The sequence below is a fragment of the Dermacentor andersoni genome, chromosome 3 (genome assembly GCF_023375885.2).
Source record: "Dermacentor andersoni chromosome 3, qqDerAnde1_hic_scaffold, whole genome shotgun sequence".
NCBI classification, from domain to species: domain Eukaryota; kingdom Metazoa; phylum Arthropoda; class Arachnida; order Ixodida; family Ixodidae; genus Dermacentor; species Dermacentor andersoni.
Window position 1 is genome coordinate 158273301 of NC_092816.1, and position 20574 is coordinate 158293874.

The 20574-nt window shown below is 48.3% G+C and overlaps 1 protein-coding gene across 2 annotated transcripts in view; it reads left to right on the plus strand.

Annotated features, from left to right (window-relative positions):
• The window catches only part of LOC129383097 (uncharacterized), a 167653-nt gene that overhangs the window by 101653 nt on the left and 45426 nt on the right, over positions 1 to 20574 (plus strand). Inside the window, exon 5 of one of the 2 annotated variants that reach the window (XR_008611029.2) lies at positions 4413 to 4465. The exons of the other annotated variant lie outside the window; for it this stretch is intronic. The gene's annotated coding sequence lies outside the window, so the exon portion shown is untranslated. Of the gene's footprint in view, positions 1 to 4412; positions 4466 to 20574 lie in introns of those variants that run through there. 2 annotated transcript variants of the gene reach the window in all.

A 20574-nucleotide genomic window follows, 5' to 3' on the forward strand; every position in this document is an offset into this window, starting at 1 on the left:
ATCCGCTGAAAGCTGGCAGGTGCGGAACAGAGGCCGAACGGAAGTACCTTGAATTCGTATAGTCCGTCAGGTGTGACGAATGCTGTCTTCTCACGATCTCGTTCGTCCACTTCTATTTGCCAGTATCCGCTTTTGAGGTCGAGAGAGGAAAAGAATTTCGCATCACGTAGTCTATCGAGGGTGTCATCGATCCTCGGAAGGGGATAGACATCCCGCTTTGTGACGACGTTTAGCTTCCGATAATCAACGCAGAAGCACACGGTCTGATCCTTTTTCTTTACCAACACCACAGGCGAAGCCCACGGGCTGGTCGATGGTTGAATTACGTCGTCTCTAAGCATTTCTTCGACTTGTTTGTTGATGATCTCTCTCTCCTTCGGTGACACTCGGTAGGGATGCTGGCAAATAGGCCTCACAGCTTCGTCGACAATGATACGGTGTTTGGCGATGGATGTTCTCTGGACTTTCGATGTCGTTGAGAAACACGAGGCGAATTCTCGTACAAGGTTCTCTATTTGCTGCTTCTGGCTCGGTGATAGTGCTGCTTCGATGTTGACAGATGCGAGTATGGAGTCTACGTTGTCAGGATCCAGTAGTGCAGCATCGGAAGGGCTCAAATCCGTAATCTGTTCATAAGCATTAAGGCGGGCAATGACAGTTCCCTTCGCAACATGCTGGACTTCATTTCCAAAATTAGTCAGGAAGACATTCGAGCACCCGTCACGCAGCTGAACCAGACCCCTTGCCCTACAGATCCCTTTTTCGAGTAAGAGCCCAGTGTTACTGTCTGCTATTCCTTCATAGTCGCTGAATACGGTGCTTCTTACGGCGACAGCTATGCTGGATCTTGGGGGTATCGTGACGTCGTCGTCTATAATCTGAAGAGCATCAAATTGTTCTTCACACTCGAATGTCGCGATGGCGTGCTTCGTGGAGAACGACACACAGGATTCCTGCAAGTTCATAACTGCACCATTCGCCTGCAAAAAGTCCATTCCAATAATTAAATCCCTTGAACATTCTGACAGGACAATGAAACTGGCGACGTATATAAAGCCGCGTATTCCGATTCTAGAAGTGCACCTGCCCACCGGGTTGATAAGGTGTCCTCCGGCGGTTCGAATTTGCGGTCCTCTACAAGGAGTCAGCACTTTTTTCAGTGTTCTGGCAAGCACTTTACTCATAACGGAATGGTCTGCGCCTTTGTCTACTAAAGCAGTAATTTCGCAGCCGTCTATAAACACACATAAATCTGAAGCAACGTCACTTTTTCCGCAACTGCTCTCGCGTCCGTCGTTCAGCGCTGGAGGCTCTGTTCTTGCGTCGACAGCGGCCTCACCTCCACAGGTCGCCGGTATTAGTTTTCCCGACGTGGGCTTTGGGGGCGTCGCCTTGGAGAGCTTGGGGATGGACGCGGGCTCGGTGGCCGATAGCTCAGCGGCACTGTTGACCGAGGTTGATGTTGCTGTGAAGTCTGCGGGCTTTGGCGCGTTGACAAATACTCCTGGATCTCGAATGGGCGTTCACCGTTTCTTGGGCAAGGAGCATTTACGGAAAACCCCCGAAGTCCCGCTCTGCGGTATTCGCACATCCTGTAGAGATGACCAGCTTCGCCGCAGTGGTGGCACAGTGGGATTCCATCAGGAGTGCGCCATATGTCGGCCTTCCGGAATCTCGTCTCCGGCGGAGACGGCAAGAACCGAGCTTCGGGTACATGCGCAGTTGCCGCGATGAAAGTACGTCCTGGAGATCCTCTGAGTACCTCGGCGTACGATACCGTCGGCCGTACCGGTGACGACGCTTGCGGCTGTGTTGGCGGCTGCTGTTCGCGGACTGCGTGTCTCACTTCTTCGCGAACCACTTCTGCTAACGAAGAGACCGCTGTGGGGCCGTTGTTCAGCTGTTGCCTCTGGAGCTCTTCTCGAACCACAGATCTTATGAGTTCTCGTAAGACCTCGACGCTGTTCCCGAACATTACCGACATCATATCCATGGAGGCGACGTTCATCTCGCGGTTGTAGAGTCTCGCACGCTGTTGAAGAGTCCTTTCCATAGTTGTCGCCTCGGAGCGGAATTCGGTGACGGTGCGTGGAGGGCTCCGAACCAAACCGGCAAAAAGCTCCTGCTTCACACCGCGCATCAGGTGCCGAAGCTTCTTGTCCTCGCTCATGCTCGGATCGGCCCGGCGGAATAAGCGGGACATATCTTCGATATACATTGCCACGCTTTCGTTGTTTCGTTGGCTTCTTGCTTGCAAAGCGGCTTCAGCTTTTTCCCGGCGGTCTGTGCTCGGATACGTGGCCAACAGCTCCCGTCGGAAGTCATCCCACGACCGGAAGACAGCTTCATGGTTTTCAAACCACGTTCGCGCACAGTCTTGCAACGCGAAGTAAACGTTGCGGAGCTTCCGGTTTTCGTCCCATTCATTGTAGTCAGCGACGCGCTCAAAGCCTTCCAACCAGTCCTCGGCGTCTTCGAAGGTATCGCCGTGAAACGGCTCCGGCGTCCGCGGCTGATCGACGACGATGCGGGTTGAGGCTGTCTGGGATGTCATTTCAGGATTGTCTGCTGCTGCTATTATAGTTTGCTCCGGCAAAAGAGGAAACTCAGGCGGCTCACCACGTAGGCGACGGCTCGTGCGCTGGTGGACAGGCGTGAACTCGTTGGGTCTGAGATGGCGTGGTTCCGGGCTGCTTTCTCCAACTCGAATTGGGCTGGAAGTCATTACCCAGCGCCTCCACCAGAATTGTAACGAACAATTAAGGGAGTCCAGACACAACTATCTATTGTGGGCTAACTTGTGCCCTGGGGGTAAATAAAAAGGACTGCCGCGTTCTGAAGAGGAGATCAAGAATGCCTTCTTCTTCTCTCTCGAGCGTCGCTTCACCTCTTCTTCTTCTTGTAGACGCTGACAACGGCCATCTACGATGCAAGTGCGTGCGGCGAAAACACGTGCAATCATTTCGTCTTCTTTTTCTCCAATACGCCGTTGTCCTCTTGAGGGGTGCATGAACCTGCGCGCGTTGTTTAAATATGTTTCTGCCTTGTGTCAATATACTAAAGCACAGAGTCGTAGACCTGAGAGACAGCCACGTGAGCACGAGTTTGGCAAAATTCCTGAAAAACCGCAAGTAGAAAGCGGAAGTAATGACGTCACTAATGACTTCATACATAACAACGTGGCATGATATTTAACCGGCTAATTAATGGAATAGTTGTCTCCGAGTTCAGTTAGCGCGTTGCGTTCGACTAAAGTTACCCTAAGAACATGAGCGCCGAGGTGCGAGTGCGACAAGAGACACCTCAGTCAAACATTTGGGTCGCCTACCATTTCTTTAAAATTTTTGTCACCTGTGGTGTCAGTGATTTTTAATTAGTTCTAATTATTCCAGACACTTCAGCAACTCAGCTTGTAACTAAGCTTAAGCTGTGATATACCTATAATGAAACGCATTATTTGGTACGGTACTATTCATTTCTTTCTTTTTTCCGATTTATTTTGAATTTCCTCGACGGTCGCGTCAGGAGGTGCACTGGAAGTGCTGTGTGAGAAACAAGAGTGTCACTCGAAGCTCGCGCCACTAATAACCGCTGGCGTAGTGGTCAAAATGTCGGAAGCTAAAGAAATTGAAACATTCCCCCCAAGCAGCGTAAGATCTTGACTTCACTTCCATTCCCGTGTGTGAGGTCACGCTTCCTGCTTTATTTATTTTCTATAGAAATTCTCCCCGCGACATACAGATGGCGATGGTTGCCACGCCCCGCCATTTCCTTGAAGTGTGGGCTCCTATGAAAGCTTCGCCACCAGTTTAGATCTACCTTGCCGGAGCCTTTGGTAAGGTAGCACCTTCAGTGTGGCATGGCATATGACCGAAGCCCAACTTCACCGCCCGTAGCTTTTAGTTATCCGCTTGATGAGGACGAAGGCGAAGATAGATCATTGTCGATGAAGTAATGTTGTTTAACGGTGCATGTATTACAAAGTACACTGTACAAATACGTTTAGGGCTTCATACTTCTTGTAGCAAGCTGGTTCGTTTGTTTTGGGATATTCGCCATGAAAGAGTGAATGCCCATTGTCAAAGCCTGGTTGTACACATGCAGCGCTGACGTTGTCAGTTCGGGCACGTACACAGCGGCACATACCGAAGGGCCCTTGTTCATGCAAGGCCAGATAGCAGCAGCACCAAAAGCATAGTTATTGGTCCTGATTTCCTTTTTCATAAATCCACAAGAATAACCAATGACAAAACGATGACTAGCGCTAAACCCTGATGAAGATACAAAGGAAATTTCATTTTAAGAACAACCTTGTTGCGAAAAAATACATTCGCAGAGACATACATGTCCACACGATGAAATGCACGATACATGCGGAACACTAATTGCCTAATCGGGCGTGTATCTTTCAGGCGTTTTTCAATAGGGAGAAATCCGCAGACGTGGACATGAATGACATATACGGTAAGTAAAAACCAAGCATAAAGCCTAAAGTTTGAATATCACGGAACTTGTATTTAAAATTGTATTTCACACAGCCATGTGAGGAATTTGTCAGTGTTTTTCCTAAAATTAAACAAGGGCGTCATGATTTTACTTGGACATCTTTTGCCGCACTGCAAGATGTGTGCGTAGTTTAGCTCAGACGTGAGAATGCGTGACCTGTGTAATCACTTTTATTTTACCACTGGGTGCTCCTGGAAGCTTTCGTAAGTTTTGCAGCACATTTCTTCAGTGCGCGCGTTGCTTTTTCAACGTTGACGGGAAGAGAATGTGAAATTATCGTCCTAGATATGAAGTCAGATGCATTACAAGTGTATAGAAGCTCTTAACTATATTCGTGTAATCCGCAATAAGAATTTACAATAATTTGACCTTGATCACTCTTTCGTCTCAGACAACAAAACACACCATTGAATGACGTTTGGTATAGCGCTAGATACCACAAAAATCTAAAAGGTAGCATCAGCATGCCGATCTCCCACCCGATTCCATATAGTCATATCACTGTGCACCCAAAGAAATGCAGTTCGTACTGTAGTTAGGAAGCAGAGGTGGGTATTTCCTTTGGGAATATGGAGGTATTGCTTCCACCCTCTAACCATGGTGTCAAGACACAGACACACAAAAAGAGCATACCATGTTGTCGCTACGTATATATGCAATAACGACCGTTTTCGATTGCCTAATGGCGACTGATTTTCTGGTCATGGGAGCGGCCTCCTCCAGCGAAAATACTCAGCAAACGGAACAAATTGATTTCTTTTCATATTTAGCGTGCAGAGCACTGAAAAGGACTCGTACATAGTAGAAAATTTTAGGATTCGACTCCAATGCTTTTATCTTGTCCGCGTCCCTTTTCGCGTATGGGCAATATTCAGACGAAACCTGCTCCAAGAGTAGGCTAAACGTCTTTTGTATTTGGTGTATTTTCTCTATCTCTCTCTCTCTGTATATATTGTGAGACGAGGTTTAGGCAGCCAGACTCTTCTTTATTCGCTCGAGTGAGAGCCCCACCACCAGGCCCCAAAACGGTGATGATGAGTATGTACAGGTGAGAATATGAAGCGTATGAATAATGCTCACACTAATTTCTCGGCACGCGCAAGCGGCCAGCCAGGCCGCGACTTAGCCAGGAGGGGAACGCTGAACGAAGCGTTTTAGGCGCGAAACGTGAACGATCTCCGAACCACGACAACGATGGTCGGAAGAAACGTCTACGGGAGTAACGCGATAGTTCACGGGGGATGTTTGTTCGTTAATAATATAGGGTCCAAGAAAGCGGGATTCAAACTTCTCGCACAAACCGGGTGTACGAATGGGCGTCCAAAGGAGCACTTCCTCTCCAGGACGAAAGGAGACGTCGCGACGAGAGATGTCGTAACGTTGCTTGCGATCTAACTGACTGACTTCTGTGTTGAAGTGAGCACGTTGACGGCATTCCTCAAGTCTCGAGACGAACTGTTCGGGTATACTGGCCGAGGTGTTAGTTGGGGCATTGAAGAAAGCGGCGTCGATGGTGAATGTCGGTGAACGGCCGTAAACTAGGTAGAAAGGTGAGTATCCCGTAGTTCGTTGGATAGCGGTGTTGTGAGCAAAAGTCACGAAAGGTAAAAGTTTGTCCCAATTGTCGTGGTTTGGCCCGATATACATTGATATCATATCTATTAGTGTGCGATGAAATCGCTCGGTTAAGCCATTTGTTTGTGGGTGATATGCGGATGTTGTCTTATGAACTGTGCCACAAGCTCCGAGTACTTCTGCTAGCATTGTTGACATGAAAGTCTTGCCGCGGTCGCTTAACAGTACGCGAGGTGCACCATGGCGCAGCACAATGGCATCTAGAAAGAAGGTGGCAACGTCGGAGGCCGAACTAGAGCGTAGAGGAGCGGTCTCTGCGTAACGTGTGAGCTGGTCAACAGCTGTCACGACCCATCGATGACCCGCTGGCGTTATGGGCAGAGGGCCGACTAGGTCTATCCCGACGATGGCAAACGGTGTCTCGGGACATGGAATGGGCTGTAAAAGCCCAGCAGGAGGCGAAGTCGGTCGTTTCCGCCGTTGACACTGAACGCAAGAAGCGACGTACTTGGCCACAAAGGTAGACATGCCTGGCCAAAAGAAACGGCTCCTAACGCGGTGGTATGTTTTGTGGAATCCCAAATGGCCAGCAGATGGGTCGTCGTGTAAGGCTTCAAGGACTTGTGTGCGCATCGAACGGGGAAGAATAGGTACCCAGCGGTGTCCGTCGGAGTTGTATATGTAGCGGTACAGCACATCGTTGTCAAGCTTAAATAGTCGCAGTTGTTGACGTAATCTGGCATTTGGTGCAGATGTAGTTCCGCACAGGCGTTGGATGATGCTGTTGCAGTAGGGGTCAGAACGTTGACACGAGGCGAGGTGAGTGACGCTATTGGAAGATAACGTGTCAGTAACCGATAGAGGTAATAACGGTAATAACGGGAGTGACGACTTAGTCTCATCATCAAGTGGCGAGCAATGGGGAGGTGTACTCGAAGCTAATAGTGGCAGCGGGCAGCGAGAGAGAGCGTCGGCATCTTGATGCTTTTTCCCAGACTTGTAGACAACGTCAAAATCGTACTCTTGTAAGCGTACCACCCAGCGACCAAGTCGTCCAGACAAATTTTTGATGGACGACAACCAGCATAAGGCGTGGTGGTCAGTTATGACCGTGAAATGGCGTCCGTAAAGATATGGTCGAAATTTTTGGATCGCCCAAACTACTGCGAGACATTCCTGTTCTGTGATCGAGTAATTCTTTTCGGCAGGTGTTAGTGCGCGACTGGCATAGGCAACAACTCTCTCTCGTGAGGTGGTATCATGCTGTAAAAGTACAGCACCGATCCCATGGCCACTAGCGTCGGGGTGCAAGCAAGTTGGTGCGTTCTCATCGAAGTGACAGAGGACAGGGTCGGTGGTTAATGCCTGCTTGAGGGCTTGAAAAGAAAGTTCGCATTCATCTGTCCAAGGGAAAGCAGTGCCCGACGTGAGCAACTTGTGGAGCGGCGACGCCACGGCCGCAAAATGACTGATGAAGCGGCGGAAGTAGGATGCCAGGCCCAAGAAACTTCTTAACTGCTTTTGATTTTCAGGGCGAGGGAAGCGAAGCACGGCAGCAACCTTTTCGGGATCTGGTCGAACGCCATCTTTGCTGATAAGATGGCCCAACACTTTGATGCTCTTTCTGGCAAAATGGCATTTCTTTGTGTTGAGTTGGAGTCCAGCGTTGGAAATGCATGTGAAAACTTCGTCCAAGCGCTGAAGGTGCTGACGAAAAGTTGTAGAAAAAATAACGATGTCATCTAAATAGCACAGACAGGTCTTCCACTTAAGGCCACGTAAAACTGTGTCGATCATGCGTTCAAATGTTGCAGGGGCATTACATAAACCAAATGGCATGACGTTGAACTCATAAAGTCCGTCTGGTGTGGCAAAGGCTGTCTTGTCCTTGTCCGCTTCGTGCATGGGGATTTGCCAGTATCCGGATCGGAGGTCTAGACTAGAGAAATATTCTGCACCTTGGAGGGAGTCAATGGCATCGTCAATTCTTGGCATCGGATATACGTCTTTGCGCGTTATCTTATTAAGGGCTCGATAATCGACGCAGAATCGTACAGAGCCGTCTTTCTTGCGAACCAGCACGACAGGAGACGACCAAGAACTGGAGGATGGCCGAATGATGTCTCTTTTTAGCATGTCATCAACGTTATCCGCAATGATTTTCCGTTCTGCGGAAGACACGCGATACGGACGGCGGCGTACAACCGAACTGCCTTCGGTTTCGATGCGATGTACTGCGACGGAAGTGCGCCCCAGAAGCTTGGAGTGGACGTCAAATAAGGCTCTGTGTTTGTGCAGGAGTGCCAGAAGGTCTTCTTTCTGCGCAGCGGTCAAATCGGGATTTATCGCGGCCGTTAAAGCAGCGGCAGCAGTGTGATAATCAGTTGTGGTAGACAAAGGTGGTGATTCGGTGTGAAGCGGTACTAGCGAAAGAGGTTCGGTGTCAGTAAAGCACGTCACAGTAGAGCCCTGGGAGAGCACAACTGGCGAAGAAGTAGGGTTATGAACAGCGACTAACGCTCTACCGCCCTGAAACCGAACTAGGCTAGGAGTAAGGCTAAGCCCACCAGAAATGCAGTAACCGCTCGGTGCAAGGAACACATCACCATTAATAATAGTGTCGGAAGTCAGCGTCAGAATATGCTCATTGCCCGCGGGAATGAAACAGTCGGTAGACGTGACAAAACGCAGGCTATGATCATTGACAGCGGATGAAGATTCAGTGTCTGTCATATGAATAGTTCGCTGACGGCAAGAGATGAAAGCTGAGGCGGAGGACAGGAAGTCCCATCCCAAAATCATCGCGTAAGTGCACGAAGATAGCACGACGAACTGAATGTGGTGGAGGATGCCATCAATGAAAACGCGCGCAGTGCAAACACTGGAGGGCTGAACAAGAACGGCATTAGCACAACGAAGGGGAGGGCCATTATACGGTGTCTTCACTTTTCGCAATCGAGAACACAAGTCAGCACTAATAACGGAAAGCGATGCACCTGTGTCAACCAAGGCTTCGATTCGGACACCTTCAACACAAGCCAGAAGTACATTTGACGGGCGCTCCGGAGGAGTTTCACGTTGTCCAAAAGATGCAGCTTTCCCTCCTGAAGCTGCACCATTTAGTTTTCCGGGCGGTGATCGGGGGACGAAGTAGCCGGTCGTAGAAGGGAAGAAGAGCGCCGCATCGGTGATGGAGAGCGACGACGCGGGAAACGCAATGAACCGGCAGTGTTGAAGTCCTGTGGAGATGGGGAACGTCGTGGATAATAATCGTAGTCAGAACGCCGACGTCGTGGTACAGGGCCAGAAAACTGATCCCTTTCAAAGCCGTCATAGCCACGTCTTTCATCTTGCTGACGGCGTCGGCAAAACGTGGAAATGTGGCCACGGATGCCGCAGTAGTAACAAACCGGTCGAGGTGGGCTCCATGCGTTATAAGACGGAACAGGCGATGGTCTTGCAGTGATAGGATTCAGGGACATGTGCGGTGCAGGTGCCTGTTGTGGTGGCTGTTGGGAGGGTGGCGCTATAGAGGCAACCTGAGCGTACGTGGGCGTATGGATAGGGTGCGGGCTCGTGATTTGCGGGCAGGTCACGGCAGCTATCTCTTCCCTCACGATATGGCGTAGGCCGCCACCAGGGGGCGTCAGATGGACCTCAGGACGGTTTGACGAAGCTTGGGCGTGCAGTTCCTCACGGACGATGGAGCGAATCAAAGCACGTAGCTCGCTGTCGTTGGACGCCTGGAAATCAGATGTGTCAGGGCGTAAGCGGAGCATATGAAGGTCATCGAGACGCTGACAGGTAGTGATGATGTCGGCGACGGTAGTGGGATTCAGCACTACAAGAGCATTAAATGCCGCAGTCCCAATACCCTTGAGCAGGTGGCGTACACGGTCACTCTCTGCCATCGAGGTGTTCACGCGGCGGCAGAGGGCGAGGACGTCCTCTATGTACGAAGTGTAGGACTCGCCTGAGTGCTGTACACGCTCAGCAAGCTTCTTCTTAGCGATATCGGAGCGGACAGATGAGTTCGCGAAAATCTGGCGTAGATGGTGTTTAAAGATGCTCCAGTTGACCAAATCGAGCTCATGATTGGAAAACCACGTTTTCGCAACTCCGGTTAGGTAGAAGGCGACGTGAGCAAGTTTTGCTGATTCGTTCCAGTGGTTAAAGTCACTCACGCGCTCGTATAGCTCCAACCAGTCTTCAACGTCGTCGCCTGGAAGCCCAGCAAATACCGGTGGATCCTTCTGAGGGGTGGTGACTGTCCAAGAAGGAGTTCCCGCAGGAGTAGGCAAGGTGGATGTCGTGGTACTGGTCTGCTGGTCTTGCGACATGGCTGAGTGCAGTTGGTAGAGGCGGCGACCCGAGCGGAGCTCCAGGGATGTAGCGTAGGTGAGTCTGGAGAGAGACCTGGAGCGAGAGGGCGAAGGAACCGGACAGCACACTCCACCACTTGTGAGACGAGGTTTAGGCAGCCAGACTCTTCTTTATTCGCTCGAGTGAGAGCCCCACCACCAGGCCCCAAAACGGTGATGATGAGTATGTACAGGTGAGAATATGAAGCGTATGAATAATGCTCACAATATATATATATATATATATATATATATATATATATATATATATATATATATAACCTGCCGTTGAGGCCTAGTGGCGCGGCTATAGCGCTGCGTTGCCAGTCAACAGGTCACAGGATGAAAAGCAATCAGTGGCGGCCGCGTCTTGTAGGGAGGGGGGGGGGGGGCTGTAAAAAAAATTGACTCGCCATCCCGACCCTGCAAATGTGGATGGCCAGCTAAGCTGGTGCAAAGCCACTCAAATGCCGCCAGTGGGGGTATGAAATGTTCTATTGTTCTGCCTAGTCATAGCACGACACCGTTGTTGAGAATTACGATTTTGCGCTGTTCGACGCTCATCGTAATCACGCTGCTTCGGGAGTCTTAACTTTGCGTGGTCTACCCGCAGCGGTCTTGCAATCAACTGAATGAGTTACTAGGTAGGTCTCACCTTTTATATATGAAGTTTGGTGACGTTCCTCACTGATTCGTATGCTGCTGTTGCGCCTGTCCCATCGGATCAGCTTAGACCACCGCAATCTTTACCGGGAAACACACGCGCGGAGAAGGAACGTGTCGCGCATCGTTCACAGGCGCTTTATCATCCTTCATGCGGTTTTGACGCTAGTTTTGTGCTTTGCTTTATTGAAATGAATGCTTAGTTCTGTGTTGTATGCCTGATTGTAAAGGAGATATGCACTTTTTTTTTTTTTGCTGACGGAGAAGAAAAAAAATTACCGACGATTACGTTACTTCCTAATGCGAAATTTGAGCGCAGCAAATAAGCTGTTTCACCTTTTCGATAGATTGAGGCAAAGAAATCGAGCAACACATGTATGCGCTATCACAGAATTTTTTTTTATTTTTCACACGTATTCCTTTAACAAAGACTCCACTAACAGTTCTTGACAGTCATGAAGGAAGCTTTGTGGTCGGAGAAATAGACTGATATATGTTCGACTTGGTACACCAATGCTTGATTCTCAAAGAAGAGATCTATACAAGTGCCTCGCGAGGTTGTCACAGCCGTGGGACGCGTTACGAGCGAGAGGAACGGGATGTTCTCCCGCATAAGTGTTAGGAAATTGCTGTTTGTCTTTATGTCAAGCCGCCACCGATCTGGCTCTCTGATTTCCACCGCACAGGGCGAACGGCAGCGGCAATTTCGGCTCGGGCGGTGCACATATACAGATCCGCCGCCACCGATCTGGCTCTCTGATTGCCACCGCACAGGGGTTGCATTGGAGGAGGAGCGAAGAAAGGAATTAAGTTCGAGCCGGCGCTTTGACAACCGGAGACTCGCAGGAAGAGGGGGGAGGGGGGCGGCGTGTACACCCAGCGGCAAACGATGGGGGCAGAAGCGCGCGCAGCAAGCGGACAACACGATAAAGGGAGGAGGGAAGAGATAGCAGCGACTGACTGATGCCGCTGACGCCGATAGTGAGTCAACCCCAGCTGCGGAGTTGGTTTCAGGGACAACGCCGCCGATGCCGACACAAACAATATGATACCCTCGCTTCCGCAGCGCTAAGAACCAGGTCTAGCCGTGGGAAGGTGGTCACGTATTCGTCGACGTGCCGGGGCCTACGTGAAATAACCGGCGCGTCGGCAACTGAAGAGCACCCTATCCGCCACACAAGAACAGGGGGGGGGGGACCCTTTCCTCCTCTTTCTGCATGGCGGCAACGGTGTTCTATGCAGTCACGTTATCTTGACTCTCTAGCGGCGTCAGCGGCATCCAGCGGTATCAGTCGGTCGCTGCTAGCACTGGGGGGATGAAAGGGGGGCGGAGCAGGTTACGAGGCCGACGACAACGCCGACGACGACGCGAAACCCAGGAACGGACGCCAAAGAGCTGCGCTCTAAAATTACACGGTCTCTTAAGATCTCTCGTAGGAGGTGAACAGCGAAAGCCTACTCTTCCTCCTCTTATCATTCGACTCATTAGTAAACATTTTCAGTGATTTGTAATCAAGTGTAGTCGTTACGATTCGCCGTTACACATATTGGTCATTACTAGACATTACATGTCATTTCAGTCATTATTAGTCATTAGTGCTGATTACTAAGCATATTTAGTCATTTCTAATAAATTGTAGTCGTTACAAGTTGTCCTTAGACATATTGGTCGTTTCATAGTCATTACTAGTCATTGCAAGTCATTTCATTAAGTCGTTACTGCTCACTATACGCATTTTTAGTCATTTTTAATCAATTGCGTCCATTACAAGCCGTCGTTACAGATATTGGTCATTTCGCAGTCATTAGTGGTCATTTTAGTCATGACTATTCATTACTAGCCATTTGTAGTCATTTCTAATCAATTGTGGTCATTACAAGCCATAATTAGACATGAATCATTTTGGAGTGATTAGTAGTCATTACAAGTCATTAGTATTCACTATTAGTCATTACTAGTCATTGTTATCCTCTACCAATCTCTATTATAACGTTATCATTCACTAACTGTCTCTAAAGTCATTTTTCATTCCTTAATCTGTCTGTAATCTGTCTTCATTTGCGTGATGACGCTTCGGCGGACACTCCCGGCGGTCAGGTCTGCTGACACAAACTTCACCATGATCATAGAAAGGCATTCGCCTTAAAATCCCGACCAACTAGAGGCTAACATGTTCGCTGTTAAACGCCCTCCTACCATTCATTGCGGGCGCGAACCTAAGGAGGTAAAAACTAATCCGGGGTCCTACACTACCATGAATATTTTTATAATTATGATCTTGGCTTTGGTGGTATTGCTGTGAATTCATTTGTGAGACTAGAGTCTCTTCAAAATGTTGTACGTTTGCGTATTCGGTTTCCTAGAAAATCTTGATAATCAGAGTTTATATATCAAGGGTATAATGAATAGATTTGGTGCGGCGTGCGGGCTAACCTTAAAACACGTCGCTTAGTATGGGACTAAATTAAAATTGCTAAGAATTCATTTCCTGCCTTTCTAGGGCGTTGTATAAAATGTTTACGAAGCTTCCGTGCTTTCCCAAGATGACCATATTTGGCAGAAATTTCATATTTAGAGAGACTCACGGTGGTGTAATGTGGGACGTGCCCTGAAAGCTTGAAATCTCTATGATAATTAATACGTTGAATATAATTACTGGTTTCCTCCTCTTTAGGGGCGTTAACATTGGCGCGCAATTTTCTTGCCTGGTGCCCTGGTAAAACTTAACGGGCAACAAGATTCGCCAGCCTCGCCGCTGCTGGCCATGTTGTGGGCGATTTGATATCAAAATTTAATATATATATTAAAATACAGCCTTTGTAGGAGCACGTCATCAGGCGTAACAGGACATAATACGTATTTTCGATGCCCCGTGTGAAGTTATTAAAGAACTAAACTTGCAGAATTATTGAGTTCTTGATAACGTAATACGACGGATCCAAGGCATCAGCGTAGGTCAGGCTTAAGAGGAAGATTTAGCCAGGGCCTAACTCCGATGCGGCCTTTTCAAGTACACGTAAAGCACAAAAATGCTTTTCTGGTATAACCCCTGGACCAATTTTAATACAATTGGTTGCATTTGAGAGAGAAAGCTAAATTCTAGTGACTGTTGGAAGCAGAATTCTGGTTTGGGGCCTGCATTTTGTTAAAATAATTTTAAGTATTTTGGAAATTCGTAAAATTGAGAGGCACGAAGTCTATAAATTAATAGGTCTGCTTCAAGAACAGACATCGCGGTTCTGTAAACGGCATCCATTAAATCATTCAAAGCGGACAAATTTGTTATATCAATTTATACATTAACGTGAAATTGTTACGTTGTGAACAAGGGTTCTGCAAAAGCTGTATTTACATAATACTGAATTTTTTTCAGATTCATGCGTAACATATAAATTCTGTCCTCTTTAGATGTACTATCAGGTGCGATTCACAGGATTGTGATATCGTTTTTCCATGCTGAGTTACAGAGTTATAAACTTGATAGTCTCATTTTATGAAACTTTCTTTTTGCCAATTTTTAATAAAAAATTGACGACCTAAATCAAGAATTCGAAACAACAGACAATAGATGCTAAGTTTTCTTTTACATGCAACAAATCACTTCAAATTGGATACAGTGGTTGCTGAGAAAAACGAATTCTCCTTTTACATGTATTTAAATAGGAACATCCGAGCTGAAGCTACCTCTTAAGCGCAGTTTTCTTTTTTTTTTTTGATGTAAAAATTGTTACAGCGCAATCACATGCAACCACAAGTAAGAAGGACGGGACAGAAGCGCTGACTGTCAACTAAATTTTATTGATGGAAAACGGATACCGTATATAAGGGGAAAGGCAGAAGTGAAGGGGGAAGGGAGTGATACAATCGGGGAAAAATGACAATGCGCATCGATGAACGAACGTGCCAGCAGTCAACAGAATCAGGCGCCGAAAAAACAAGAAAACGAAAAAACTAGAAAAACACTATCAAAAGGCGAGGGATACTAACATACATTGAAATCAGTAAGCAGTCGCTTCCAAAAAATGAAGCTCTGCAGTAAAAAGCGATACAGAAGGGGTGCTTACGCACTTGCTGCCATATTTGTGTATGTGGAACGCTTCCAAAGAGACGCGCGCCGTCGCGTCGGCACTCTTGCCGAGAATCTTTGTCTCTCCCAAACAAAGATTGGCTGTTAGAGAATGCGTGGAAGCAAACGGCGAAGTTTCATTCCGGAATTCAACAGGCTTGTCAGTAGATAATTTTATATCATTATTGCAGTTTTACCTGAAATCTACTTTTATTGTTTATGACAACCTGCCTTTTTTGCAGCGCAACGGTATCTGCATTGGGTCCTGCGTGGCTCCAATTCTGTGTGATATTTTTTTAGCAAAGGTAGATAAACTTTTACATAGGTCCTTTTTGGGGGGGTTCGTTTTAAAGGTTTTTAGGTACGTAGATGACTTTTTAGTGCTTTTAAAAAAGCAGACGGCCTTCACCTACCTCTCTACAGTAGGTGAAGTTTTAAACGCATTTGACAAGCATGCACTTGGGCTAAATTTTACCCACGAACTACCTGACGCAGATGCCTTACAGTTTTTAGACCTGAGACTAACCTTTCATGAAAAGCACGTTTGCTGGGGCTACTTCCCTCGCGCCAAAAAGGACTTGTTGCCATATAATTCAGCGCATTCCAAAACTGTAAAAAGAGCTATAGCGTCGCACTGTTTGGAATCGTCTCTTCAGAAGTCGTGCCCGCACCTGATGCAGAAAGGTTTTGACAATCAGGCCAGCCGACTTTTGGCGGCGGGGTTCCCCCATTCGGTCTTGATTGCAGTGTCTGAGACCCTCCTTCAGAAGCTGAAACTGGGAACACGAGGCAAAGATGACCGTCGGAAGACCGACAAGCCTTTGGTTGTGCCGTACCTGCACAAGACTTCCCAGTCTCAAGAAGGTAGCCAACAGGCATGGGGTTTCCGTTGTTTTTTCGGCACCCAACAAGCTGGCACAGTTATGCCCACGCATCTGCAACTCTAAAAAAAGAGGTTGTCAGCTAAAACTTGAGAAGTCGTTCATCAAGTGTTCCACAGGAGTGGTCTACGCCATTCCCTTGAAGTGTGGAAAGGCTTATGTCGGCCAAACCGGCCGCTGCAATAATGAACGCTTAGGGGAACATGCCCGAAATTTAAGCAACTTAAAGGACAAGTACGCACATCTGGTCGCGCACGTAATTGAATGCACAGGATGGGAGGCTCGTTTGGGAGAGACAAAGATTCTCGGCAAGAGTGCCGACGTGACGGCGCGCGTCTCTTTGGAAGCGTTCCACATACACAAATATGGCAGCAAGTGCGTAAGCACCCCTTCTGTATCGCTTTTTGCTGCAGAGCTTCATTTTTTGGAAGCGACTGCTTACTGATTTCAATGTATGTTAGTATCCCTCGCCTTTTGATAGTGTTTTTCTAGTTTTCTCGTTTTCTTGTTTTTTCGGCGCCTGGTTCTGTTGACTGCTGGCACGTTCGTTCATCGATGCGCATTGTCATTTTTCCCCGATTGTATCACTCCCTTCCCCCTTCACTTCTGCCTTTCCCCTTATATACGGTATCCGTTTTCCATCAATAAAATTTAGTAGACAGTCAGCGCTTGTGTCCCGTCCTTCTTACTTGTGGTTGCATGTGATTGCGCTGTAACAATTTTTATGTCAAGTATGCACCAACTCGCCCAGAAAGAAGTTTTAATGCAGTTTTCTTTGATGCTTGTGAATCCAATGAAGTTAAGGTTATGGAACCTTATGGAAGGTAATGCGAAAAAATATTAGCGGAACGCGAAGCAAATTGAGTGCTGTGCTCTTGAAGATCATCATCAGCCTGGTTACGCCCCCTGCAGTGTAAAGGCCTCTCCCACACTTCTCCAACAACCCCGGTCATGTACTAATTGTGGCCATGTCGTCCCTGCAAACTTAAATCTCATCCGCCCACCTAACTTTCTGCCGCCCCCTGCTATGCTTCCCTTCCCTTGGAATCCAGTCCGCAACCCTTGATGACCATCGTTTATCTTCCCTCCTCACTACATGTCCTGCCCATGCCCATTTCTTTTTCTTGATTTCAACTAAGATGTCATTAACTCGCGTTTGTTCCCTCACCCAATCTGCTCTTTTCTTATCGCTTTAACGTTACACCCATCATTCTTCTTTCCATAGCGCGTTGCGTCGTCCTCAATTTGAGTAGAACCCTTTTCGTAAGCCTCCAGGTTTCTGCCCCGTAGGTGAGTACTGGTAAGACACAGCTATTATACACGTTTCTCTTGAGGGATAATGGCAACCTGCTGTTCATGATGTGAGAACGCCTGCCAAACGCACCCCAGCCCATTCTTATTCTTCTGATTATTTCTGTCGCATGATCCGGATCGGCCGTCACTACCTGCCCTAAGTAGATGTATTCCCTTACCACTTCCAGTGCCTCGCTACCTATTCTAAATTGCTGTTCTCTTCCGAGACTGTTGAACATTGTGAAGGCGTGAAGATGTAACGCACTTATGGAAATATTTTGATGTGGGTTAGGCGCTCGCGGTAAAGGCATCGGCGACACACGTAACCCGCTTCTGCGCAGTGACAGCAGAGCAGACAGTGGTCGGTGGCGCACAAAAATCAGTCTTGTTTGGAATGCTGAGTTGCGCGACGGTTCAGCGTGCTGGCGCCGGCGGTGGTGGACGACAGAACTGCAGCGTTACGAGATTTGGCATATGCGTGGAAGGGAACCGTGAAGGCGGTCTACGGTGCCGTGGGTCATTGATAGAGGCGATGGTGGTGGTGGTGGTGAACTTTATTGAAAAGTGGAAGGGGAAACAGGCGATGTTTTCCGCTATTGCGGCTAGACTTCGGGAACTCCTAATGACCGCTTGATTTTCTTCTCACGTGACGTCAGCGATCGAGGCAACCTGGGGCTGCAACATTGGGAACGTTGCTCGGATGGTCTCATGCATGCAGTCTGTGCAAACTGCTTGTATGTCTTGATTCGGCGTTACCATTTGGCGAGCACATTCTCTCGTACGCATTTCCGGCGTCTTCTTGATGGCCACTACTTCCAACAAACATTTCGCGACGGCCTTCTATGGGATAACATCGCGATTCATTCGTAGGTCTAAATCCAGCTATCCGGGTGTTCAGCCGATGTCGCACTGAAAGTCACTGGCTCCAGAGGTTGCTGCAGCAGGACAGGCGACGCTGGGACTGTTATTGTGCCTACTGTTTTGGTGTTGGTCGTTCAGGTCTACTCAGGTAGAAGTCTGTACTCCGGGGGCAGGTTGTAGAGCCTGCGGCTGGCTCGATGGTCCTCGGCTTTGGGTACATGAACGCATACGCACCTCCGCCAGATGCCACGTAGTAGTGAAGGGGAAGAACACGGTAGAAAAACTATGATTTACGAAACATGCTTCTTATTTGGCGAACCTGTGCCCACAAAAGCAAGCGAAACTTGAAGCACAATGGTAGTCATGTATACAGTCGGCGATCGTCAAAGAAATTGATATGCGTGTCAAGCGCGTCCGCTATTATACACCACTCTTCGATGGTTTGCTGCTAGACAGTCTTCAGAGTCCCTAGTGGACTCGCCTAAGCAAGACGACGGTTTTAAAAGTGAATACTTTTCGTGCAGTAGACGGCGGGTCCTGATGGCAACTCGGATGTTTAACTAAATACTTTACCACTTTAATACCCTAAGCCGCAACAGTAGGTAGTTAAACAAGGTAGATAGGGAATGCTTGAGGAGGAAGAACTAGTTTAAGGAGATATATACTCTTACGAAGAGGAAGCGCGACGCAGAAACGTGTTTAACTATTTACATAAAAAATTTTCTGATAAACGCGCAGGCTGGTACAAAGGTCGCAGCCCCACTAGACAGTGTACCACTTCCTCTTCGTCTCCCTCTCGCGTGCATGGGCCTATCCGAATGCACCGTAACATAAACCCAGAGTACTGGAGTGCCATCCTGGCGCTTGTTAGAATGACAGCGAACTAGATGAACATTATGGATTTAAGTGGCACACGTGGATGACGTGACTTCATGGCTGGGATAAAGATGGCGTCTCTTCAACATGGGCAATTTCGTAGTTTATGTCGATTAATCGTCGTAATACCCTGTACGGCCCCTTATAGCATCACAGCAATTTTTTGGACAAGCCGACGAGGCAAATTGGAGTCCACAGTAGAGCGATATTTCATGGATAGAACTCAAGGTTCCGCTGGCGACAGTCGTAGCGAGTCTTGTGACGCCTAAGCTGCTGTAAGTCGACCATAGGCAATCTGGCGAGCCGTACAAGCCCGACCAACGGTGTCATGAGCGTATTCCGTGGCCTGTCGCGACACCGAAGGTTGCACGGTGTCAAGCGGCATAGTGGGATGGCGACCAAGCAATAAGTAGCGAGGCGAGAAACTGGTGGTATCCTGACGTAACGAATTCTATGCAAATGCCACGTAGGGCGAAGTGCTGTCCCAATCACTGTGGCCTGCGTAAACGTAGGCGAACAACATCTCTGTAATTGTGGGATTTAGTCATCCAGTCAGTCCGTTCGTTGTGGGTCAAATGCGGTAGTGAGTTTGTGTTCGGTGTAGCAGGAATGAAGTACGTTTTCGACGACTTGGGACAGCAAGTAGCGGCCATCATTTCTCAGCAGGTGCCTTGGCACGCCATGGTGAAGAATCACGTCCTGAAGTAAAAAGTCCGTTACATTTGCAACCCAGCTGGCGGGCACGGCACGGAGCATAGCGGGTCGTGTATTCTGTTGTAACAGCTATTCATTTTCTCTTATTTATCATTATGGGGATGGGGCCAAGAAGATCCATGCTGACAAAGGATAATGGTTCCTTGGGAACATCAATCGGATGAAGGTGGCCAGCACGTTGAGCACATGGCCTCTTTTGCCGCAGCCAGAGCTCACAAGCCGAACCATAACGTCACACACAGCGGTACAGGCCTGGCCAGAAGAAGCGACGTCGCACTCTGTCGTATGTGCGGGAGGTGCGAAGGTGTCCGGCAGTGACACAACAGAAGAGAGGTGACGAGGGACGTCCAGCAGTAAATCTGGTCAACCAGAGCTGATGTTGCGTCGAAAAGAATGTCGCCATGGAGCACAAACATTCGGATTTTGCGATGTGATTGGCCAGAAGACAAGCGCTCGATTACAGGCCTAAGAGAGTCGTCCTTTCACTGCTCAGTAACTATGTCACGTAAGTCAGAAATGGCCAGAATGGAAATGTTGGAATCCATTCCATCATTGTCGGGAGGATCGGCGGGGTGATCAGAGAAGCAGTAGGCGTTCAGATGTAAGCGGCTTGATTGTACATCAGAACGAAGGAATGATCGAGTGCCCAGTGACCAAGGCGGCCACTTGGGTCTTTCAGTGATGATAGCACAGGGCATGGTGGCCCGTGATGACAGAAAATGGCCTACCAAACAAATTTGAGCGAAATTCAGCCACTGCCCACATCACAGCGAGGCA